The following is a 22152-nucleotide window of genomic DNA, read 5'->3' on the forward strand; positions in this document are numbered from 1 at the left end:
CTAATATATATATATAGATATGCCTGATCAAATATTACTCCCATACAAGTGAAAATCGTTCTGTCAAAGTTTAAATTGAATTAAATTACTGCAGTAGCTGATTTTTTAAATACTTAAGTATTCACATATTCTTTTTAATGACAATGCATAATATTGTTACCACAATCCATTTACAGAACATAATTACTCTGAAATGGCCTATTGAATGCCCTGACTTGCTTGTAGAACCTGTAGAATAAAAAGCTTAAGGCGTATGTTGCAATTTCAATAGAAACCTAATTAAACTGACAAAAGAATGGGAATTGTCATTTCCCCCCACTCCACCCCCACAAAACAGCATGGAAGTGGTCTGACACAACTCTGGCGGTGTGTGAATATTCATGTGGGAGCATGCATCAGGCAGACAGTGGAATTCCTGCAGATGCAACTTCCACATGAAATAAGAAGCTAAATACAACAACCAACTCATTTACACACCTCCGGCTTTATAACTTGACTGACAGCACAGGAGTAGTTTACTGTGACTGGCTATTGTGACTAACGCAATATGACTTACCGCATTTTCGAAAATTCATCCGCTGACTTCAAAGCTGTTTCAGACTAATGAGTAATGAAAACTTCATATAAATGTATTGGAGCAAAAACTACTATATTTGTCTTTCAAGTCAAAAGTTTTTTTTTTTTTAAATATATACTCAAGTATAGCACTGATACTCAAAAAAAATACTTAGGTACAGTACACAACTAATTGTACTTCGTCACTGGCCACCCCTGCTTACAAAACTAACGGCAAATCAATAAAATGTGGTTAGTGGTACTCAGAATTGGAAAGGTATCGTAGGGTGATTTTATATACCAGAATATATCAGTAATATACTTTTTAACGCAGCTCTGTGCTCTTCGAAGTGATGCCCGATATCTGATGACTCGAGATTTCAGTGTGACAGTAAAGCTGAAAGTTGTTTTCTTTTTACTACAAATAATTTCATGGCACAAAACACTGGAGGGCTAAGGCAATGTCTGTGTTTCACCGTCCATTAGCTCATTTACTTCGGTTGTGACTAATAAACATAAATTTAAATATATCGTATACTTCGCATCACATATTTTTTCAGCTCTGCCTCGGTTTATATTTCCGTAATCGCTGTAAAACAGAAGAAAGGTCAGAGACTTCCTCGCGCTCAGTGAACGTTGGAAACTCTCTTACCCAGTAATCCATTGTTGACGTCATCAAAAGTAGACCGTAGTCGCCGGTTGTGATGTATTCAACGTGGTCGCCATAATAAACCTCGGTACATGGGTTAACCGAGCCTTGTGGTTTAACGAAGGTGGTGGAGTAACGAACCGCAGTACAAAGATATATATCAACTTTTCAGTGATACTTATAAAATAGTCAGAGTCGGCTGCAAGACTGAGGAGAAAAATTGAGAAGTATTACGAGGTAAGCATTCGGGTGAAAGTGATTCGGTAAGAAGCCCCTCACTTGAATGGCAGAGTTCACGTTTGTAATAAACTATGGGTTGGTCATTTGCTGGAGGGTCGCCTGTAGCTGGATATTGACATTTCATGAGTACCGGTGCACGGTCGTATTATCAGAAGAGGTCGGCAACTAAAAGCAGAGGACTGTAACCTAATCGTTTATTTGCCGGTAGCTGACAAGCTAGGAACCCCCAGTGTGTCCATACACGTGAGGCGAATTAAAATCTGCGCCTGAAATATGACACGCATTGCACAATTCGAACAGATCCTGCAGTTACTCATAAAAACCCTTTATCGTTTTAACAGATCCGTTGATTTATAATCTGTAGTATACTGAGAGCCCTTTGCTCAAATGCGATTGAACTGAGCTGCCGGCGTGTAGAAAGCTCCACGGCGATTCGCTATAGGAAGCGTGACATCCAGGGGTCTCCAAGCCCGTGTCCACTTCATCGTGCACAACAGTGTAACTTTCAGAGAAAACGACTTGCCAACCGACCGTCCTTTTCTAAATGCTTATTTTCCCTCTGGATCTCTGTGTCAAAAGCGCACATGTGGGCACCTGCAGAACTGACAGGCTTGTTAACCCTTCATAGACTAATCGAGCCGCAGTCAGGAATCGGCATGCCAACGGTCCGCGTGTAAAATTACCTTTTCTTGCAATAGTTACTGTTCCTTGATTATTAGTGTATCATGTATTTGCAATCCGAATGCTATTTTAATAATTAAGTCGCGACCTTAAATTGGATAAACCCGAATATAACGTCGATGGGTGTGTGTCTTCTACATTTCGGCTTCAGAATACGTTTCCCGAAGTAAATGTTTAGTTTTTGTTTCACTTTTGCTTGTAACGAAGCAATTTATCAATTTATCTCGAATCTTTGAGTTCACATATTTTGACTTTTTTGTGAAGGATTTTTGGACCTTTCCTTAATAAAAAAAATATTGTTTATTAATAAATGTGGTTTTAAATATATATATATATATATATATATATATATATATATATATATATATATATATATATATATATATATATAATTTAATACTATAGTTCTGGACCTTGAACTTGATTTGTCAGTTTGAATTTCACCGGGAGGATGTATACATAAGGGCACAATTTAACTTGTTCCTTATGAAAAGTCAGCTGGTACTTATAACATTTTAAGCTCATAATTGTTGTAGTAAACTTTTATTTGTGGCGACATTTGTTTTGCAAAGTATGATTTTATTAGTTATTAAGAATGAAGTTGTTTTTATTTTATCTTGCTGACAAGCAAGATAATCTTTCTATTTTATCTTTCTAAGGGTACATGCTGACCCTTAGAAAAACGTGACATTTACAAGTTCAAAGTTTTACCTCCTGGATATAAACAAATTTACAGAACTGGATAAAATATGTCCACTTTCAGCTCTTAATAATGCAGATATCCAGTTTAAGTTGTTGCCAGCCGATTGATCATAGGAATTAATTGCTTCCCTGTAGGCTGTTAATTCTTTTTTGGCACCCAGGCTGAGGCTATAATTAGGCTGAACTTGAGCAGGTGTGGCATGAAGAGGAAAAATCCTTTGCGAGATGTTTAGCCTGTGAGCTGTTGTACTTCAAAAAGAGGGAAATCGGTGAAATACTGTGGATGCTTGCTGGTGTTGTTCGAATTATTTCAACATAAATGTATTTCCAAAAAGTAAAGCCGGTTGGAAATCAGGTTGCCTGTTAGGTGTTAGTACCTTTGGAGACACATGGATCTAGTCCCCTGAAACGAAGAGACTTTAAGGAGCGGTTTTATGAGTGCTCTTGCGGGGAGGAAGTCCTGGTTAGTTCAGGGTAATGAGGCATGTCCGTCCGGAGTCCCTTCATGCGCCATGAGTTTTGAGTACATGGCCCTTCAAGGCAGAGCCTGAACTTAAGCTTCCTACAGCAGCATTAAACCATGAAGTCCATTAACTGCAGATGATGAATAGTGGCTTTAGGCATAACTCTTCCTCGCGCTCTTGCTGCCCCGTTTCCCTTCGCAGCCTGTGCCATGGCTTCCCCGTCCACGAGCGTGGACTCCAAAGCAGAGCTCTCCTCCTTGCTGGAGCAGTGGGAGCAGCAGCAGCAAGGCAGTACCTCGGAGCTGGTGTCCATCCTCACCAAGTCAGTACACAACATGACGGGATGGGTGTGGTTTGTACGTATGGGGGTGTGGTCTGGCTTGATATGGGTGTGGCTCCTATATGGGGGGTGTGGCCTGGCTCTGTATGGGTGTGGCCATGATGTGTGGGGTGTGGTCACATTGCAGCCACTGCTTCCCGATGCAGGTGTAGGTTTCAGTTTCATGCTTTCTTAAAAGTAAAACTGCAGTTCCCAGTCAGTCTGTATGGCCCCAGGCTCTTCCACATATTTCTTATATTTTACCCCCATCATGTTACATAAAAAACAAGGTGTCCCCTGACTCATGTCTCTGGCTTCCTGTGACTGGTTCCTGGCTCTCCACAGCCCTGTACTGGATATGCGGATGTGCAATGTAGATGGATTGATGGATGTTTAAAATAGTCTTATTAAACATTGATTTACCATTTTTCCTCTTTTACATGATGTATTAGAATTTCAGAACTGATTGAACGAGAGACTGAGGAGTATCACAAGGCAGACCCTGATCCGTTTGATGACCGTCATCCAGGTGAAACTTTGCTCTCATTGCAAACAGAATAAGTTTATAGTGGGATCTTGTCTGTGTCCAGAAGGTTACTGGTTCAAATCCCATGGCTGGCAGAGTAATCATGTCACTCTTGGGCCATTTAGAAAGGCCCTTAATCCCAAAAATTGCTCTAGTCATGCTCTTACCTCTCACTGGAGAGCAACATGTTATATGATCAAGGGATTCCTGTGTACCTGCGTTGGTGCTTGTACAAATGGCAAATAAATCATCATTAAAAAAAATCATTGTCATCACTAATGGAGTGTTTCTCTATCTGGTTTGGTTCCCCCAGGCAGAGCAGACCCAGAGTGTATGCTGGGACATGTGCTCAAAATCCTGTTTAAGAACGACGACTTCACCAACGCGGTAAAGTCCTGCTCTGGCCTCCTATTCCAATCCTTGTCTTTCTTTTGTTATCTGTAAGACCAACCTGGCAAATGACTGGGAGTCAAATTCAGTGGTGGTGAGCAGCTCTGTCGTGACACATCTGCATCCTGCACTCCTTGCAGCTTCTGAACACGTACGTGATGACCAGCAGGGAGGTCTCCCTCAACACCGCTGCCTGTCGCCTTCTACAGAACATCATGCCGGGACTGGAGACAGCAGTGGTCTTCCAGGAGAAGGTGCAGCAGTGTTTTGACGGCAGAACCAGCCTGATCTTTTTGTGAAATGACTGAAATAACAAAAGAATTGGTCCTTGGCTATTTTAGGCTCCACGCACAGTTTGGTAGCGTTTCACACTTTGGGGGTCATGGTTTGAATCTGGCCTGAACTCTGCGCAGATCGCTAGTCCAAGAATAGGGATGGCACTAGAGGATTTTGGGGCCCCCCAACCTAGACTGAGCAAGTTTTATTCCCTCAGGCCTCCTTTCAACTTTCTCCCACTTCACAACATCGCTGTCGGAGAACAAATAAATCGCGTGGATCAGTGACTCTAAATTGCATTTAGCATCTAAAACCTTGGAGTCTGTCCTGTTCCTCTGCTAAGTTTGCTACCGCAATAGTTCAATATCCTGCTGTTATTAAAAATGAATTTATACATAGAGGGATGGAATTTTCTGGGTGATGGATGCATGTATGACTTGGCTTTGCCAGCGGTGTCTTGCTAACTGCCCCCCCCCCTCCATGCTCCAGGAGGGCGTGGTGGAGAAGCTCTTTGAATGGGCCCAGGAGGCCGACCGCCCCCTGTGTATCTATGCCACGGGGCTGCTGGGCGGAGCCATGGAGAACCAGGACATCGCCGGTAACTACAGGGAGGAGAATTCTCAGCTGGTCAGTGAACGCCTGTTCCTGCGCTGACGCTTGCTGTCCTGGGGGTGGCGCTGGCGTTCCCATGGAGGACACGCTGTCGGAATGGCGTCGGGTACGTTGCGACATGCCTGAGAACCTGCCAGGGTGATGCTATAGCTGTGTTCTCAGAGTCATTTGAAAAGGCACCTTTCCTCTTTATTGTCATGTTTTCCCTTCATTTTTTCGCTCAGGATGGCCGTGCAGTGTTTTGCGTCTGGATAAGTAAAACAATTAGAAATCCCTTTTTTTATTTTTTTTTTTTTTTTGCCAAAGTAGAAATATTTAAGTGCGGTAAGCTCCGGAATTGGATCTGTGCCACTGAGACAGTTGCTGTGGTCAAATAGATTCAGTAAATATCTGTCTGGGTGCCTCCTAGCGGGCGGGATCTGGTGGCGAATCGAAGGCTCCTGTTATAGATATCATATACACAGCCGAAATGTATATTTGTCCAATGTGACTTACAGTAGTGCAGGGCTACAATTTGTGTACTACCTGGAATTTGAACCCATGACCTTTGCGCATATTGCCGAGATGCTCTACTTGTTGAGCGACGGAAGCCGGAATTGCTCTGCTGACCTGGGAAATAGCTCAGATATATAAATATGCTGTTGTGACCCTGTACCTGCATCTCTGTTAGGTGTTCTCCATTTTTGCCTTGAGTGTTGCTGACGCGCGTATAGCATGTGGGAACCACTATTGTGTCAGCCGTGTTTCCTGCCTGGCCCATTAGAGTGATGGACCGTCGCCCTCACAGGTGCCTTTTATGCTCCGGATGCTGCGTGAGCTGCAGAGCGTCGGGTGCGGACGGCTCCCCAGGGATCAGGAGAACTGACCAGGATTGTGGGGGCTCTGAGGATGCGGCTGGTCCCCTGGGAAGCTCTGCAGAGAGAGACCAGGATGGAGAGGAGAGGGGGGAAGAAAGGCCAGCCGGTGCCGGCCCGAGAGCGATGAATCCGTCGATACAGCTGGGCTTCGCCCGCAAGGCCAGCAGCCGTGCGCATCCGTCTGTCAAAACCGGCATCGGAGCCCCTGTACCAGGCGGCCCCAGAGCCGGACCGGAGGCGGGAAGTGGGCAGCCAGGCGCAGAAGATGGGTGGAGGGGGAAAAGCGTCTGGACGGCCAGACAGAAGCTGCGCTTGGCCGCCCCAGATCCAGAGCGGGCCGCCTGTGAGCTGTCCAATAGCAGCTGGTCTGAGATGAGCCCCTGGGTCATTGGGACCAAATACCGCCTGGAAACCTCTGACCCCAGCCATGGAACAGCGCCTCATCTTGCAATATCTCACCCCGCTTGGGGAGTACCAAGAGGTTGGCTATGTCTCCTCCCTCAACACTCCCCCCTCAACCCCCTTCACTGGTTTCCCCCCCCACTCACCCCATCTGTTGGTCTTTCCCACAGCTTTTGGGCGTTTTCATGCAGATGGGAGCCTGCGAACTGCTCATGCATTACATCGATCTCAAGCTGACCAATGACGTGCAGCTCACCTTCGAATCGCTCAAGGTACCTTCCTAGCCCCAGGGGTACCAACACGTGTAACACGTCCCACGCAGGGCGTCACACCCAACTGCACCGCGCAGCACGCGAATCGCATGTCGCCCTCTGCGGGGTTTCGATAAGCCCCCAGCTGTTCCTGAGTGTCCCTGATAGGCCTGCTGGCTTGGCGGAGATAAGCCCGCCACCAGGGCGGTGCCTTGTTCCTAACGCAGGTGTTGTCTGTCCTCAGTACCTGGCCTCCCTGCTGTTGCACAAGAAATTCGCTGCCGGAGTTTTGTGGCTCACGGTGGCGTGCATGAAGCTTCTGGAAATCCCACGGCCGTCCATAGCAGCCACTGGGGGGTGTCCCTGTGCCTCTACTACCTGGCCTACAACCAGGATGCCATGGAGAGGGTGAGAGAATCCCTGTGTGTGTGTGTGTGTGTGTGTGTGTGTTGTGGTGTGTGTGTGTGTGTGTGTGTGTGTGTGTGTGTGTGTGTGTGTGTGTGTGTGTTTTGTGTGTGTGTGTGTGTGTGTGTGTGCGCAGCGGCGCAGCGATGGTCCTCCACCTTCCCGTCTCCCTCTTAATGGCTTCCGCAAGTAACAGCAGTCAAACGTAACACAGTGCTCAAACTGACAGGAACAAAATGGCACCTAAATTGGATTTCAGGCGCAGTTGGGTTTTAAGGTCCCTTATAAGGGTGCGACTTACCTGAAGGTTCCTTTAGATAACAAAAGGTTATTGTTGTTAAGATTCACCTCAAATCCACCAGTCGAGGACAAAACAACCCACTAAAACTGAAAGTATTGTTTCTAAGCACCGTCCTTTTTTGTTGGTGGAGAGCTATCATTTTAAAATTCTAATTGGTAGATGACTTTACCCAAAACAACCTACATTTTTAGCTGAGTAGCAGAACTAAATAGTCCCTGGAGTAATTGGTAGTGGTTGTGGGGGGGGGGGGGAATAATTGGCCTTGCGCAGGGGCCTGACGGTGAAGCCCATTGTGCCATCCCTGGGATTTGAACTGGCGACCTTCCGATGAAGGGCACAGCCTGCTAACCCTCTGAGCTGCACAGCACCCCCTGGTGGTTTCACGTCGTCATTGGAGCTGCCTGTGGGTGGATAGACCTGCCTCACCACGTCCCTCTGCAGGTGTGCACGCTGCCGCCCGCCGTGCTGGCCGGCGTGGTCTCCTACACGCTCTGGCTGCTGGAGTGCTCTCACGCCTCTGGCTCCTGCCACGCCACTATGTTCTTCTCCATCTCCTTCGCCTTCCGCGCCGTCCTCCAGCTCTTCGACCAGCAGGATGGGCTGCGGCGCCTCGTCAACCTGGTGGGGACCCTCCCTCCTATTACAGTTGTGATTTTATTTTTTGTGTTTTCAGTTTTTATTCGAAAACCAGTTTGGTCTTCTTTTTTTATTTTTATGATTTAGTTCTATTTAGTTTTTGCATATTTTAGTTTCAGTTGAAGTTTTTAAATTTAATTTCATGGAGTAACTAAAAGTTAAGATCTTTAGAGAATACACACTGCACATATGTACCAATGTCCTTATAATGGATAAAGCATGTTGCAGTTATTATTAATCTATTTTCCGAACCGCTTCTCCTACTGGGTCGCGGGGGGTCCGGAGCCTCTCCCGGAAGCTATGGGCACGAGGCAGGGAACAACCAGGATGGGGGGCCAGCCCATCGCAGGGCACACTCACACACCATTCACTCACACATGCACTCCTACGGGCAATTTAGCAACTCCAATTAGCCTCAGCATATTTTTGGACTGTGGGGGGAAACCGGAGTACCCGGAGGAAACCCCACGACGACATGGGGAGAACATGCAAACTCCACACACATGTGACACCAGGCGGAGACTCGAACCCAGGTCCCAGAGGTGTGAGGCAACAGTGCTAACCACTGCACCACCATGCCACCCCCTATTAATGGGCAATAAAATAAAAAAAAATCTTTAGTATAAATAGTATTAATAACATTAATGGACAGTATTTGACATTTTGTTTTTATTTTAGTTTTGGAACTATTTATAGTTTTCATTTAGTTGTAGTTTGTTTTCATGTCTCTTATCTTTTATTCTTGATATTTTAATATCTGTTTCAGTTTGCTGAAATGTTTCGTTTATAGTTTTTATTATTGTCAGTGATGATTTCCCTGCCTCAGCACCTGTCCGGCCCCCCGTTCTAGCCCCCCTTTGCCTGCGCCTGTTGTATCACGGAGTCTTTTTCTCTGCCGGCTGACAGATCAGCACCCTGGAGATTCTCAATCTCGAGGACCAAACGGCGCTGCTGAGTGACGACAAGATCTTCTCCAGCCGGCAGACGGCCAAGCACACCTGCATGGCCCTGCGTCGCTACTTCGAAGCTCACCTGGGCTATTAAGGTGGAGCAGGTGAAGCAGTCCCCTCCAGAGGTCAGAAGGTGGCGCTCCGGTTCACACACAGCCGTATTACAAAGGTAGAGTAAATTGTGCCATTTGCTCGATTTATAATATGCTTTTGAAGAACTGCTGAACAAACCATTCAGCGATGGGCTGCTGTATATATGGTAGTAATGCGTTAATAATTTGTCCCCCATGGTAACCTGCATGTTTCCCAGGCTTGTTCCTACACCCGCGAGCAGGTGGTGGAGATGATGGAGTTTCTGATCGAGTACAGGCCCGGCGAGGCTCCACTGGGAACCGGCCGAGGTCTTCCTCAAGCTCTCCTGCGTGCAGCTTCTGTTGCAGCTCATCTCCACTGCCTGCGATTTGGAGGACTTACTATGGCAGGTAGGAGGCCCCGCCCCCTCTGTAACCACGGCAGCATTTTTTTCCCCCCATCTTTGTTTTATGGAAGTCAAGGAATCTGTCAAAAGTGTGAGGGGCTTATTTTTAAGAACGCAAACATTATGGGAAGCAGTCAGCCTGGCCATGCTCTGGTACCCTGACATGCTGTTGGCCATGCTCTGGTACCCTGACATGCTGTCTGTGTGTGTGTGTGTGTGTGTGTGTGTGTGTGTGTGTGTGTGTGTGTGTGTGTGTGTGTGTGTGTGTGTGTGTGTGTGTCACTCTCTCTCTGTCCCTCCCTCCCCCCCCTGGCTGAAGGAGTGACACGGTACGTTACGCTTTGGACATCTTGGCCATTCTGACGCTGGTGCCCAAGGCGCAGCTGCTGCTGGCCGAGCCTGTGGACGTGCTGGACGAAGGAGGCTCTGTCGTCTGCACCGTGGGTCAGTCGTCATGGCAGCGTGGTCGGGAGGGGAGGGGGGGATAGGGTATGATCAAAGAGAATAATTCATATTTTTACTTGGGGCCCTGACAAGCCCAAACCCCAGCCATATCCATGTATGACCCTGTGTAGAATTAAATGCTAAAAGTTTAACTGTATTTTGCATTCTCTTTATGCCATCGTAAGGTGATTCCCTGCCATTATTCTGTATGGTTCTGGTTCTTGAGTTATAACAGTTTGGAGTCACTGAATGGGCTGTCCTCGATTTTACCCCCCCAATCTGGCGGGTCTCCCATTTCTGTTTCTCTGGGCTTGATTCCGCAGGGATGAGCATCATCCTGGGCGTGGCAGAGGGCGAGGTCTTCCTAAACGATGCCGAGATCCAGAAGTCGGCGCTGCAGGTGGTGATAAACTGCGTGTGTGCCCCCGACAAGCGGCCACCCGCCATTGGCAAGTTCCCCAACGCAACCCCAAGGCGTCGCCTGCCTCAGGCTCCCCGTGGAGGGGGAGGGACAGGAGGTGGAGACAGTGTCCTGGCTCGCATGTGGAATGTGGTGCAGGCTAACAACGGCATCAAGGTGCTGCTGTCGCTGTTGACGGTCAAGGCACCCATTACGGACGCGGACCAGATCCGTGCGCTGGCATGCCGGGCGCTGGTGGGACTGTCTCGCAGCAGCGCCGTCCGGCAGATTGTTGGCAAGCTGCCGCTGTTTGGTGGCGGCCAGATCCAGCAGCTGATGAAGGAGCCTGTGCTGCAGGACAAGCGTGGCGAGCATGTCCGCTTCTGCCGCTTTGCCACCGAGCTCATCGAACGCGTCTCCGGGAAGCCGCTGCTCTGCGCCGCCGACGTCTCCCTGGCCCGGTTGCAGAGGGCCAGCGTGGTGGCCCAGACCCGCATCAGCTTCCCCGAGAAGGAGCTTCTGCTGCTTATCCGGAGCCACCTGGTGGCCAAGGGTCTGCACTCCGCTGCCAGTACCCTCACCAGGGAGGCCGACCTTCCCATGACGCACCTCTCCCACTCCTCCTCTGCCTCTTCTTCTTTCCCGTTCTCCTCCGCCCCCATGGGATCCCTTGGCTCCCCCATGTCGGCCCTGCATCGTACTCCACGGCTCTCCGCCGGGGTCGCCTCTCGTCTGGGTGGCCACGCCTCCTCCTCGTCCCCGGGTCCTTCCCCCGGGCATGTCCAGCTCCGTCCCTCCTCCTCCCCGATTTCCGTGACGACCCCTCCTCCTCCACCTCCCACCGGCCCTCTGCCCCATGGCCCAACTCTGATTGGCCGCATCCTTTTTGCGCGCGAGCGCCCGCCCCCATGCGCTAGTGCCACCGTCGCCAAAAAACCCAGGGTCCTGCGGCAGAAATCGGACCATGGCGCTTTCAGCCAGAGCCCGGCGGTGAGGAAGCAGCTGGACCGCTGCCTTCCATCGCCACCGGCGCTGGACGGCATCATCACGGAGTACCTGCGCGAGCAGCACTCCCGCTGCCGTAACCCGGTCACCACCTGCCCGCCGTTCTCCCTCTTCACCCCACACCAGTGCCCAGAGCCCAAGCAACGGCGTCAGGCGCCACCCAACTTCACATCCCGCCTCACCCGCCGTGCCGCCTTCCCAAGGTTACGGCGGCGTGGATGGCGGCTGCTTTGACCGGCACCTCATCTTCAGCAGGTACCGTTGCTGCTTTGGATCCAGCTAGAATCCTGACATATCCATTACTGTCCAGTAGGTGGCAGCATGGAGCATTGTAATGGATTATCAAATTCTTCATCGCAGTTGGAATAAATGCTAAATAATTGGTTTTTTAAGGGAATAAAATGAGCTTTGCTGTGATAATCTGCAGTGGGATTCTTTTTCCCACCGTCATGCCCACTGTGCACCTGGAGGCTGAGTACGGAAGCTGTGTCATGCGGTATATTGCCTTGTTCCTGTCTCCGTCCCCATCCCTCTAGGTTCCGGCCCATCTCCGTTTTTCGGGAGGCTGAGGAGGATGAGAGCGGCTTCATGTGCTGCGCCTTCTCTGCCCGCGAGCGCTTCCTCATGCTGGGGACCTGCACGGGGCAGCTGAAGCTGTACAACATCTTCACGGGTCAGGAGGAGGCCAGTTACAGTTGCCACAGCTCGGCTATCATGCACATGGAGCCATCACGGGTCAGCCGATTAACACACACACGCGCACACACACACACACACACACACACACACACACAAAAAGTTGCTGGTTCAAGTCCCCCAAGAATCTGTGCCCTAGTTACCGTTCAGAATCTTCATTCATTTTGAAATATCTGGCTAATTGGCTGACACTGTGATTTAAGCATCTGAAATTTCAAACAATGTGCGCAATTTCGGAACTCTGGCTTTGGAAAACCTAAAATTAACTGCCATTTTAATTACGAAAGCAGCACATTTGCTCTGCTACTGATTATACTATGCTACGGTTGATATCGATAGAGCATAAGGAATTGAGGTTTGTTTGGTTCTGTACTTGGTTTAGCACACCCAAATCAAGCAATGAAGAACCCAGAATACCCGGTACAAGTGTGTTAGGAGCTTGGTGGAAGCAAAAATGTGGACTGGGGGTCTCCGAGGACTCGGTTGAGAAACATGTCTGATAGTCACCTCCACTGTAGGATTTGAAGCTTCACCCCCTCCCATTGTTGGTGACTGCTGCTGTCTTTCCCAGTCTGGTCCTCGGGGAGTCATAGTTGGTCCATGTTTTTGGTCCCTCCAAGCTTCTGGCCAGACACATTTTTGGTCCCGGGAGCTAGGATGGAGCAAAAACATGGACTGTCCGCGGATCCAAACACTGGATTGCTGTGTCAATGCGAGATGCAACTGACATGTGGCTGTTCAACCTCTGCCTTTTAATTATCTCTTCTCCGCTTCCGCTGCAGGACGGCTCTCTGCTGCTGACGTCCGCCTCGTGGAGCTACCCGCTGTCGGCGCTGTGGAGCATGAAATCGGTCTTCATGATGAAGTATGCGGTGCCTCTTGGGTCTGGCTCTCGGGCAGGGAGAAAGGGAGCACAAGGACGAGGCTGACTGTCTCTTCCTGCCAGAGGGACTGTGTCCTCTCTTCAAAGAATCTGCTTTTTTCCCCTGTGCTGTTTCATTTCACTTATTTAAAACCAAAGCCCCTTTTATGTTGACAGCTTTATTCTTTTTTGTTGTTTTGTAGTTCTGTAACTTGTTCAGAAACAGATGCCAACTCGGGTAACTGAAACTCAGTTTTCCTCTCTGTCAGGCATTCGTTTTTAGATGACCATTACGTGGAATTCAGTAAACTCTCTCAGGACAGAGTCATCGGCACAAAGGAGCACATCGCTCACGTGAGTCATCATGTCTCTGGCCTTTTGTTTATCTTTCTTCATCTTCTTTTCCACCTGAGAATCGGTAAGTTCAAATCTTTTCTGCTGAGAGTAATTATGCAATATCTATGGTAGATCTACGACATCCAGACCGGGCAGAAGACCCTGACTCTCAATAATCCCGGTCTGGCAAACAACTACAAGCGTAACTGCGCGACCTTTAACCCCACGGATGACTTGGTGCTGAACGACGGCGTGATGTGGGATGTGCGCACTGCACATGCCATACACAAGTTTGACAAGTTCAACATGAATATCAGTGGCGTCTTTCACCCCAATGGGCTAGAGGTTATCATCAACACAGAGATTGTATCCTCCGCTCACTTGTTTCATGGGTGAGACCTCAGTATGTCTAAAACTTTCACTATCATAGTGGTATTTTCAGTTCTGTTATGATTGTCTTGAGGGGTTTCTCACCTTAACATGAAATTCAGTGGGATTTACGCACTTACCATCTCCTACACACTGTTCCCGCCCTGGACCAGTGCAGGATAGTCTTCAACAACGATGGCACCGTCATATACGGAGGTGAGGCCTAACTTTTCTTTAGGTTATTCTTCTCTGTCATCTGTTGCTTCACAGTGTTCGTAAGGTTGATCTACTGAATTTAAAGTTCATCTTGCTGCTTTAATTTCAAATCATTCAACCATATCCTTAGGGTGGCTTTCACTCTGGAGTGAAATAATTTGGGTTTAGGAGAAGAAGATTTCAAATTGGGATTTTGTGGTTAGAAAGGTTAAGGTGAATGTTAAGTCAGGGGTAGACTTGGAAAGTAGATCTTGTCCCCAGCTCAGCTTATGATAATGCCAAGTCCTGGACTTGGTCCTTGGTGGTTTTGTCTGCGTGGTTCTCTTGGAGTTCTCTTGGTATCTTGGAGTAGTTTTCTATGGTTTTTGGCTGCGGTCCTGGTGGCCTACAGTATGCTTCGATTACCCAGCTGGCTAAGAAATTTCTTGGCTGAGGAGGTCATTAAAATCCGGCCTAATGGAGATGTCGTCTAGCATCCTCGTGGGCTTCCGTGGCCGCTAGCGCTGACGTCTGCCGCCGTTCGGTTTTCACAGCGATGCTGCAGGCGGACGACGAGGACGACATGATGGAGCAGCAGATGAAGAGCCCCTTCGGATCCTCCTTCAGGTCCTCCTTCAGGACCTTCGATGCCACAGACTACAAACCTATTGGTGAGGAATAGCTCTCCAGGCATCCAGCAGTGCTGGCCGATTCCATCTTGAGAATAAATAGCTAACAGTCAACATCACATAAACAGAAAAACCATAAATATTTATTTACGTAGTCGACACTTTTTTGTAAAGTGACTTACAAATGAAGGAAGTCTGGGGTCAGTGTAATGAGTGATGAGTACTACAATTCCCAGGATGCTTTGTAAGGGTCAGGGGGGTTTTGCAGAAATAAATGCTTACCTGCATGTTGGCAGTACAGGGTTTCTGTGTCTCATATATGACTGACATTACAGTCAGGTTAGAGGATTTTGGGTTAAGGGCCCAGCCTCAATGGGGAAGTTACTCTTATGGGCTGGAATTTGAACCCACAACCTTTCAGAGATCCATTTTCTACTGATTACACACTATACATGCTGCCCTAATGGCCTCAGTGCAACACATTTGCAATGAGCCATCAACTCGAGAAAACTCACAGCAAAGTAATGTTCATGTAAGAAAATATATGCAAGACTTAAGACTTATGGCAATAACAAAAACAGACATTTCCTCTCATTTCCGCAATACAAATTACCATCGGAGTGCTTAATCTCCGCCTGTCGACAAGAATCGAGGATATTGACTTTGTCGGTTTGTTTTTCAGCGCTTAGGGCCATCAACCTTTCAAGAAAACCAATCTTGTTTTCTTCTTTATATATAGCTACCATTGATGTGAAAAGAAACATTTTTGACCTCTGCACCGACACTAAGGATTGTTACCTGGCTGTAATTGAGGTAAAAGGAGCTCTAAGGCTGCCTGTTTTTTGGACATTCTGGCTATAGTCCAGTATGGTCTCATTATGGCTGCATGTCTTGCGCATTGACTCGCTCTTTGACTTTGCACTGTTCTTCAGCCCGTTTAGTGTGTTCCATGTTTACGCAGTTTAGTGGATTTATCTTCAAGCGGCAGCTTTATTTTGAATGTATTGGCTTAAAGTGTTGACTTTGCACATGCCTTGTAGGCGTTGTTGTTTCGTATTACATTTGAATGTGTGTCCCTACGTTACAGAATCAGGATTCCATTAACATGGACACAGTTTGTCGACTCTACGAGGTTGGGAGGCAGCGGCTGGCTGAGGAAGAGGAGGATGAGGAAGATCAGGTGAATGAAGCAGGCTCGCAAGCTTGTCTTTTGATCCGCATGTTCTTGTTGTGTGCTGTGCGATTTTAGGATTAACTAAAGCTTGGTCCAAGGTCGGATCTGGGATCCTTTAGATGTTATCAGTATAATTGTTGTGGTGTTGAAGGAATGCTTCAGGCTCTTGTTTTTCTAGTCTCCAGCAACATGTTTAATCTTTTTGAAAAATCACCAGTTTTTATGAATGGGAAGTGGCTACGCTTAAAAAATACGTTTTCATTTTTTTTTTACTTTGGATTAAAAGGAAGTTTAATTAACTACATAATGAAGTAGCTGCCCACTAAATGGATTATAAATAACATGCCGTAAGTGCATGTTGGCAGTATTAGGGGAAAATGATTTCCCTCCTTCAGTTTTGTATATCAGTGTTCTCCCTTTTCGGCAGGAGGATGAGGATCAGGAGGAAGATGATGATGACGACGACGACGATTCAGACGACGACCTGGACGACATAGACACGGACCCGCTGCTGGCCGAGCTGGAAAATGGTAACGGTGGAGATGAGGACGGCGAGCGTGACTTCTCGCTCTCGGACGACGAGCAGGTGAACCGTCTGCTGGGGGCTGACGCTGAAGAGGACGAGGAGGAGGAAGAGGATGATGATTCTGACGAAAATGATGAAGATGGAGATCTCCTCCTGGAGAACAGTAAGCGATTGGTCTTCTCAAACCGTTAAAGACGGCATCTGTGTTTTGAATCCACCCGTGTCACACAGCCTTGTTCCTAAATCTGTAAATTTCAAGTGTTTGGCATTTTCGATAATTTGCACTCCTGGGAATTCTGACTGGACCTCCTCTCTCCCTAGCGGACAGCTCTGACAACTCGGACCTGGAGGATGACATCATCCTCTCTCTGAACGAGTGAAGACAGGTTGATACACCAAACTCACGGTACCTGGCTGGAGGTGAATGCTGGAAGCTGTGTTGAAATACCAAGCGAGCAAGTCAGAGTCACGGTTCTGTGGATGGATGCTCTCCTTTCTTTCTTATCTGCTTAAACGCAGTTAAGAAGGCCTGCTGGATCCCCGAAGCAGGCCTAATGACATCGTCTGTTACACAGGAGTTGCAAATGGATACACAAGCAAACAGATTTTTTTTAATTCATTGACTCCAAGTGCACAAAGGAAGCTTTTAACAAGCTTTTAACAAAGATGTATCCCTTTTTAATTACATCAGAAATCAATGTGAATCATATTTTCTAGGATACGTGATGGCGGACTGTGTTTTTAAATGGGTAGCATCCCCGCTCCTTGCCTGGTTGGTGTTGCCAAGGTGACCACTGTTACCTGGCCCAGATGGGGCTCTGGGGGCCGTGGGTGGAGACAAGATCTAAAGTGAGGTCTGAGTCCAGGTACCCAAGTTGCACCTCTGAAAGTCTGTATATCAGGGAAAGTACGGAATCTTGCCTTTTCTCCGCTTTCCGTCCTCTGGTGCTTTTCTGGGTTTTGAGTGATCCTGCCATCCGTTTACCTCAGGAATGTGTCACGTGTAAATCAGAAGTGAACCGCTGAAAACCAGAATCGCCGCTTTTTTCCTTTTTATTGTCCTTGGGTTGTTGGTGGGGGGAACTGCATTGCATCCTGTTATGATTTGAAATATGTTCGCTGAAACTTTGTCTCCCGCACTTCCTGCTCCTTAAAGTGTGTGTGTGTGTGTGTGTGTGTGTGTGTGTGTGTGTGTGTGGAGGGGGGGGGGGGGGGATCAGGAATTCCTGAGGCCTGCGAACCTCCTGTGTTAAATTCTTATTTGCTGTTTGTGTTGTTTTCCCAGCAGGGATGAAAAATGTAACAAGTGTCGCATCCCACAGATATGATCATTAGTATCAAAGTGATTTATGGGCACTTAACCCCCCCCCCCGCCACATTCATCTTGGGGAGGCCAGGCTCAAGGCTCCTTTGGGGTGACAGGAGTGGCTGTATGTGACTTGATGGTCAACTCAGTACGTGTGTGTGTGTGTGTGTGTGTGTGTGTGTGTGTGCGTGTGCGTGTGCGTGTGCGTGCTTGTTTTTGTTTTTAGACATATCTAATTGTAGGAATGGGCACCTTGCTGAAGACTGAAGATGGACAGATTAGGTTCTGTACCCAAGTGCTCCTCTGGCCAGTTGGGATCTTCTTGTTTTCCTGTGTGTGTGTGTGTGGTGTGTGTGTGTGTGTCTTTATAATGGATATATACCTCTTTATATTGTGTGCTTACATTTTTAAAAAAAAAACTCCCCCAGAAAATGTATAGATTTGTATAATGGTCCATATAGAATGTATCAAATATTTTTTGCTATAAAGAATGTAATAAAAATATAACCATGAATATCGAAAGTGTGTTTTCAATGGCTTAACTTAATAAAGGTCCAACATTTCCATGAAACCAAAATTTGAATTTGGCAAAATTTAAAAGGATTCTCGTGAATTAGTTAAGACTGGAATGTGAACTGGAATAGCTGAAGTACTGAAATTTAATCTCCGTCCTCGGAGTGAGTCTGCCCAGGATGAGCAATGGAGTAAAATATCGCTTCGCCTGCAAATTACTGTATATTGAATATCAGCACAGGTCCTCCTTAAAAATCCGGATTAGTCGATACACGCAATGTGGCTGCAAAGTGGCCTGTTTCTTACATGTAAGAAGACACCGCAATATCTTATTTTTCCAAGAAAATTACCTCGATTTGTTGTTTTTCTGTGTGTGTGTGTGTATGTGTGTGTATATATGTGTATATATGTGTGTGTGTGTGTGTGTGTGTATGTATGTATATATATATATATATATATATATATATATATATATATATATATATTTATTTATTTATATTTATTTATTTATTTATTTATTAAATTCTTTTTTTTTTTTATTCCTAGTAGGGGTGGCATGGTGGTGCAGTGGTTAGCACTGTTGTCTCACACCTCTGGGACCCACGTTCGAGTCTCCGCCTGGGTCACATGTGTGTGAAGTTTGCATGTTCTCCCCATGCCGTCGTGGGGTTTCCTCCGGGTACTCCGGTTTCCCCCCACAGTCCAAAGACATGCTGAGGCTAATTGGAGTTGCTAAATTGCCCATAGGAGTGCATGTGTGAGTGAATGGTATGTGAGTGTGCCCTGCGATGGGCTGGCCCCCCATCTAGGGTTGTTCCCTGCCTCGTGCCCATTGCTTCCGGGATAGGCTCCGGACCCCCCGCGACCCAGTAGGATAAGCGGTTTGGAAAATGGATGGATGGATATTCTTAGTATACTTTTTATGGACTTGTTTTCCAATAAAGCGTTTCAGACCCAGAATGATGATTTGTTTCTTTGTAACAGAACGGTCCTTCCATCTTTTAGGGACTATATTCTTGTCTCTTCCAGTGTGGCCCACAATGCATGCTGCATGTTGAATTTTGTTTTGTAGCCGAAATCAAACTGGTATTGGCTCAAATAATGTTCTGCGTTCTGGTAAGGTGCTTCTTAATCTATCAAGGACAAGAACTACTTATGTGAAGCTTCCCACATAGCATGCCTGCATGAGTGAGCCGTGACCCTAGGTGTCGGAGTTTGAGAAGCCCTGCCTGTTAGGATCTGATAGGGACTCTCGCCTGTTTTCTGTCTGGAATTGATACTATCTATTTTCCCGAAAGTTGTACTGCGTGTGTCTCTCCTGGGGTGTAGCGGAGGCAGTGAGCTCTGAAGGTAGTTACCCCCAAACCCAGCGATGTAGACGCGATATAGCAGATTTTGGTCTGACGGCTGGCTGAGCCCTGGGTCTGTTCCCTGCTGCTGGATGGAGTAACTGATGACTTGAGACAGTGTTTCTCCACCCAGTCCTCAGGGATCTTCAGGCAGTGGACTGAGAAACACTGAATTAGGATATGCTTCTTGTCCAAAATCATGTTGTAGGTCTCCGCTGCCCGTGATTGGCTGCTTATACTGTTGCTGTGGTGATAAGCATGTGGTGTGTTCGGGAGCCGGTGTGGGTTTAAGATCAGGCACTGCAGCTGCTCCATGCTTCGGGCCATCCCCGCAGATGTCGTCACGTGGCCGAACGATGCGTGAGGTGAACGAGTGCAGTGCTAATAACCATTTATTCTCTTCGCCCGCTGTGACATGTGACTTCTGCATCACCATGGTTACCCCACAGTCAAAGTGTCCATATAATAGCAGCAGAAAATTGCTTCATGCACCCTATAGCTGTTCCCAGTATTGTTTGTTTCTGACCTGTTGCCATAGAAGCCACCTCTCTAAAGAGCAGAGTTACAGACATATATTACGGGCAAAAATATGCAGAAGATCTGGCTTACATGTACTGTGTTGTGACATAGCTCTCAGTAGAGCTTGTAGGCTTAGCCAGGTCTCGGGGTCTATGTCTCTGCGTCTGTGTCTGCAAACAAAAAAAGAGAAGGAGGGAGAATATGACCTAGACTCTCAGACGTGGGTGAAACGAGAGCTGAATACGCTGCTCCTAGTTCAAGCTTCTGTGCCGAAATCTCGGGGCTGTAGCTGATTCCATCTGCAGACCATGCGCCTTCTCTTGAGTAGCAGTCCTAAAACTGTACTGCCTTATTGAAAACGGAAACCTGCTTGGCCCTGTGTAGTTGAGACTACCAGGACTATATGATCAGGAGGTTGTTGGTTCAAATTCCATGGCCAGTAAAGAGCTCATATTGCTTTTGGGCCCTTAAGCAAAACCCTTCACTCTGAAATGTCCTCCAGTGGCATGAAAAGAGTGTGTCAAACGTGAAAGACTTGGTACGTGAAAATTAAAGAGTTCCTGCGTTCTTACACTTGAATGATGGTAAAAGGTATGGACCCCACCTACTGCAAACTCACTGTTTTCTGGTGGGGATTTTATTTTACACATAGGTCTGCTGTATCTGGAGTCCCCGCACCAAAAAGATACTCAAACCCCCCCCCCCCCCAACTGGACTGAAAAATATTCAGGGGGGATGAGCTAGAGAGAGGATTCCTTGTCGTCAAAAGAGAAAAGAACTGCAATATGCATCTCAGCCTTTTCTTTGTGTTTCTGTGTAATAGGAGTTAATCTGTTTCTGGTAGTGGGCCAGGAGTGCTGACCCAGCAGTCAGGCAGGGACAGGCAGTCTGCAGAGACGGGCAGTCTGCAGAGACGGGCAGTCTGCAGAGACGGGCAGTCTGTAGGTGGTGACCTCTCACGACATGCATTAACCGCACTGTTACAGCGCGAAGAAGGACTTCAAGGACGGGATTCTAACATGTAGGCATTTTTCGACTATTGATGCACAGTTACCAAAGATGACGCTTGCTGATGCTAGTCGTTGAATGATGAGAGAAAGCAGCATAGAGGTTTGTAGGGGTTAGCTGGAGGCTAGCTGGGAGATAATGCACACTCTGGATCACGCCGACGCCGGAGAGGCGTCCAGATGCTTCTCTCTTTCTCTCTCTCTCTCGCAGAGCGACATTGGAGATTCTATTATCCTCCCTATTGTGTGACACAGGCACCCAATATTTCCGGTTCCGATTTTTGGCAAGCTGGGGCCTATGCAGCTCAGCTGATTGGCCTCTGCTGGTGTGGGTCTGTGAACGGAGTCAGGCGCGAGAAGCATTAAGATGCGGAGTCACGTTTTTCAATATCCACAGCCTACACTTATCAAAAAAATAGATCACGCATTTTTTTTTCCAGTTTTCTTTCAGGGTTTTTGCTAATTCATATGACAGCTGATCGTTTTAGATTTTCATGGAGAGGATATTAGAGGTTATATAAAGCTCTGTTCTGTCGTAAGAGTCACATGAGGGAGTAAAAAACAGGATAAGTGCAGGAATTCAAAAGCTTCAAGTTACAATAGTGGCAGAAGGATAAGGACAGGATCGTGTTTGTCGGAACCGAACTCCACACTCTTTTAAACCTTGCTGTTCCAACGCGGCACCCTTCTCCGATTCTGTATTCTGGGTTTCCATTTTATCGGAGGCTTAAATTTGTGATTTTACGCAGTACATGTTAACATGTAAGGCAGCCAATCAGGTGGCTGCTCGCCGTGCCTCTGTGTGGGCAGGTGTGAGAAGAGGCTGGAGAGGCATGGGATTGAATTACCTTCACACCAAGAATGTGGGTGTCTCTTCGAAGGCAGGTTATGCAGCAAGGCAGCTTTTTCTTTAACGTTACTTGGCCCTGGCATCAGAGTGTAGCCCTGCTACACTTCTCGTGCTATCAGGGATAACCTCCGGGATCCCAACAACCTTGTATTGAATAAGCAACTAAGCAAGATGGACGGATGGATGACATTAAAAAATGTAAATTTTACTTGATGTTTGCTCCAAGCACCTGTGAGTGTCACGCCTTACATCCTTGTCCCTGCTTTCTCCTCCCTAAC

At 47.3% G+C, this 22152-nt stretch overlaps 1 pseudogene; it reads left to right on the forward strand.

The window, feature by feature from the left end:
- The first annotated feature begins 1259 nt into the window (after positions 1-1259).
- LOC125747979 (DDB1- and CUL4-associated factor 1-like) lies at positions 1260-18158 on the forward strand (annotated as a pseudogene).
- Positions 18159-22152: the final 3994 nt, after the last annotated feature.

This window comes from Brienomyrus brachyistius, chromosome 8 (assembly GCF_023856365.1).
Source record: "Brienomyrus brachyistius isolate T26 chromosome 8, BBRACH_0.4, whole genome shotgun sequence".
Lineage (NCBI taxonomy): Eukaryota > Metazoa > Chordata > Actinopteri > Osteoglossiformes > Mormyridae > Brienomyrus > Brienomyrus brachyistius.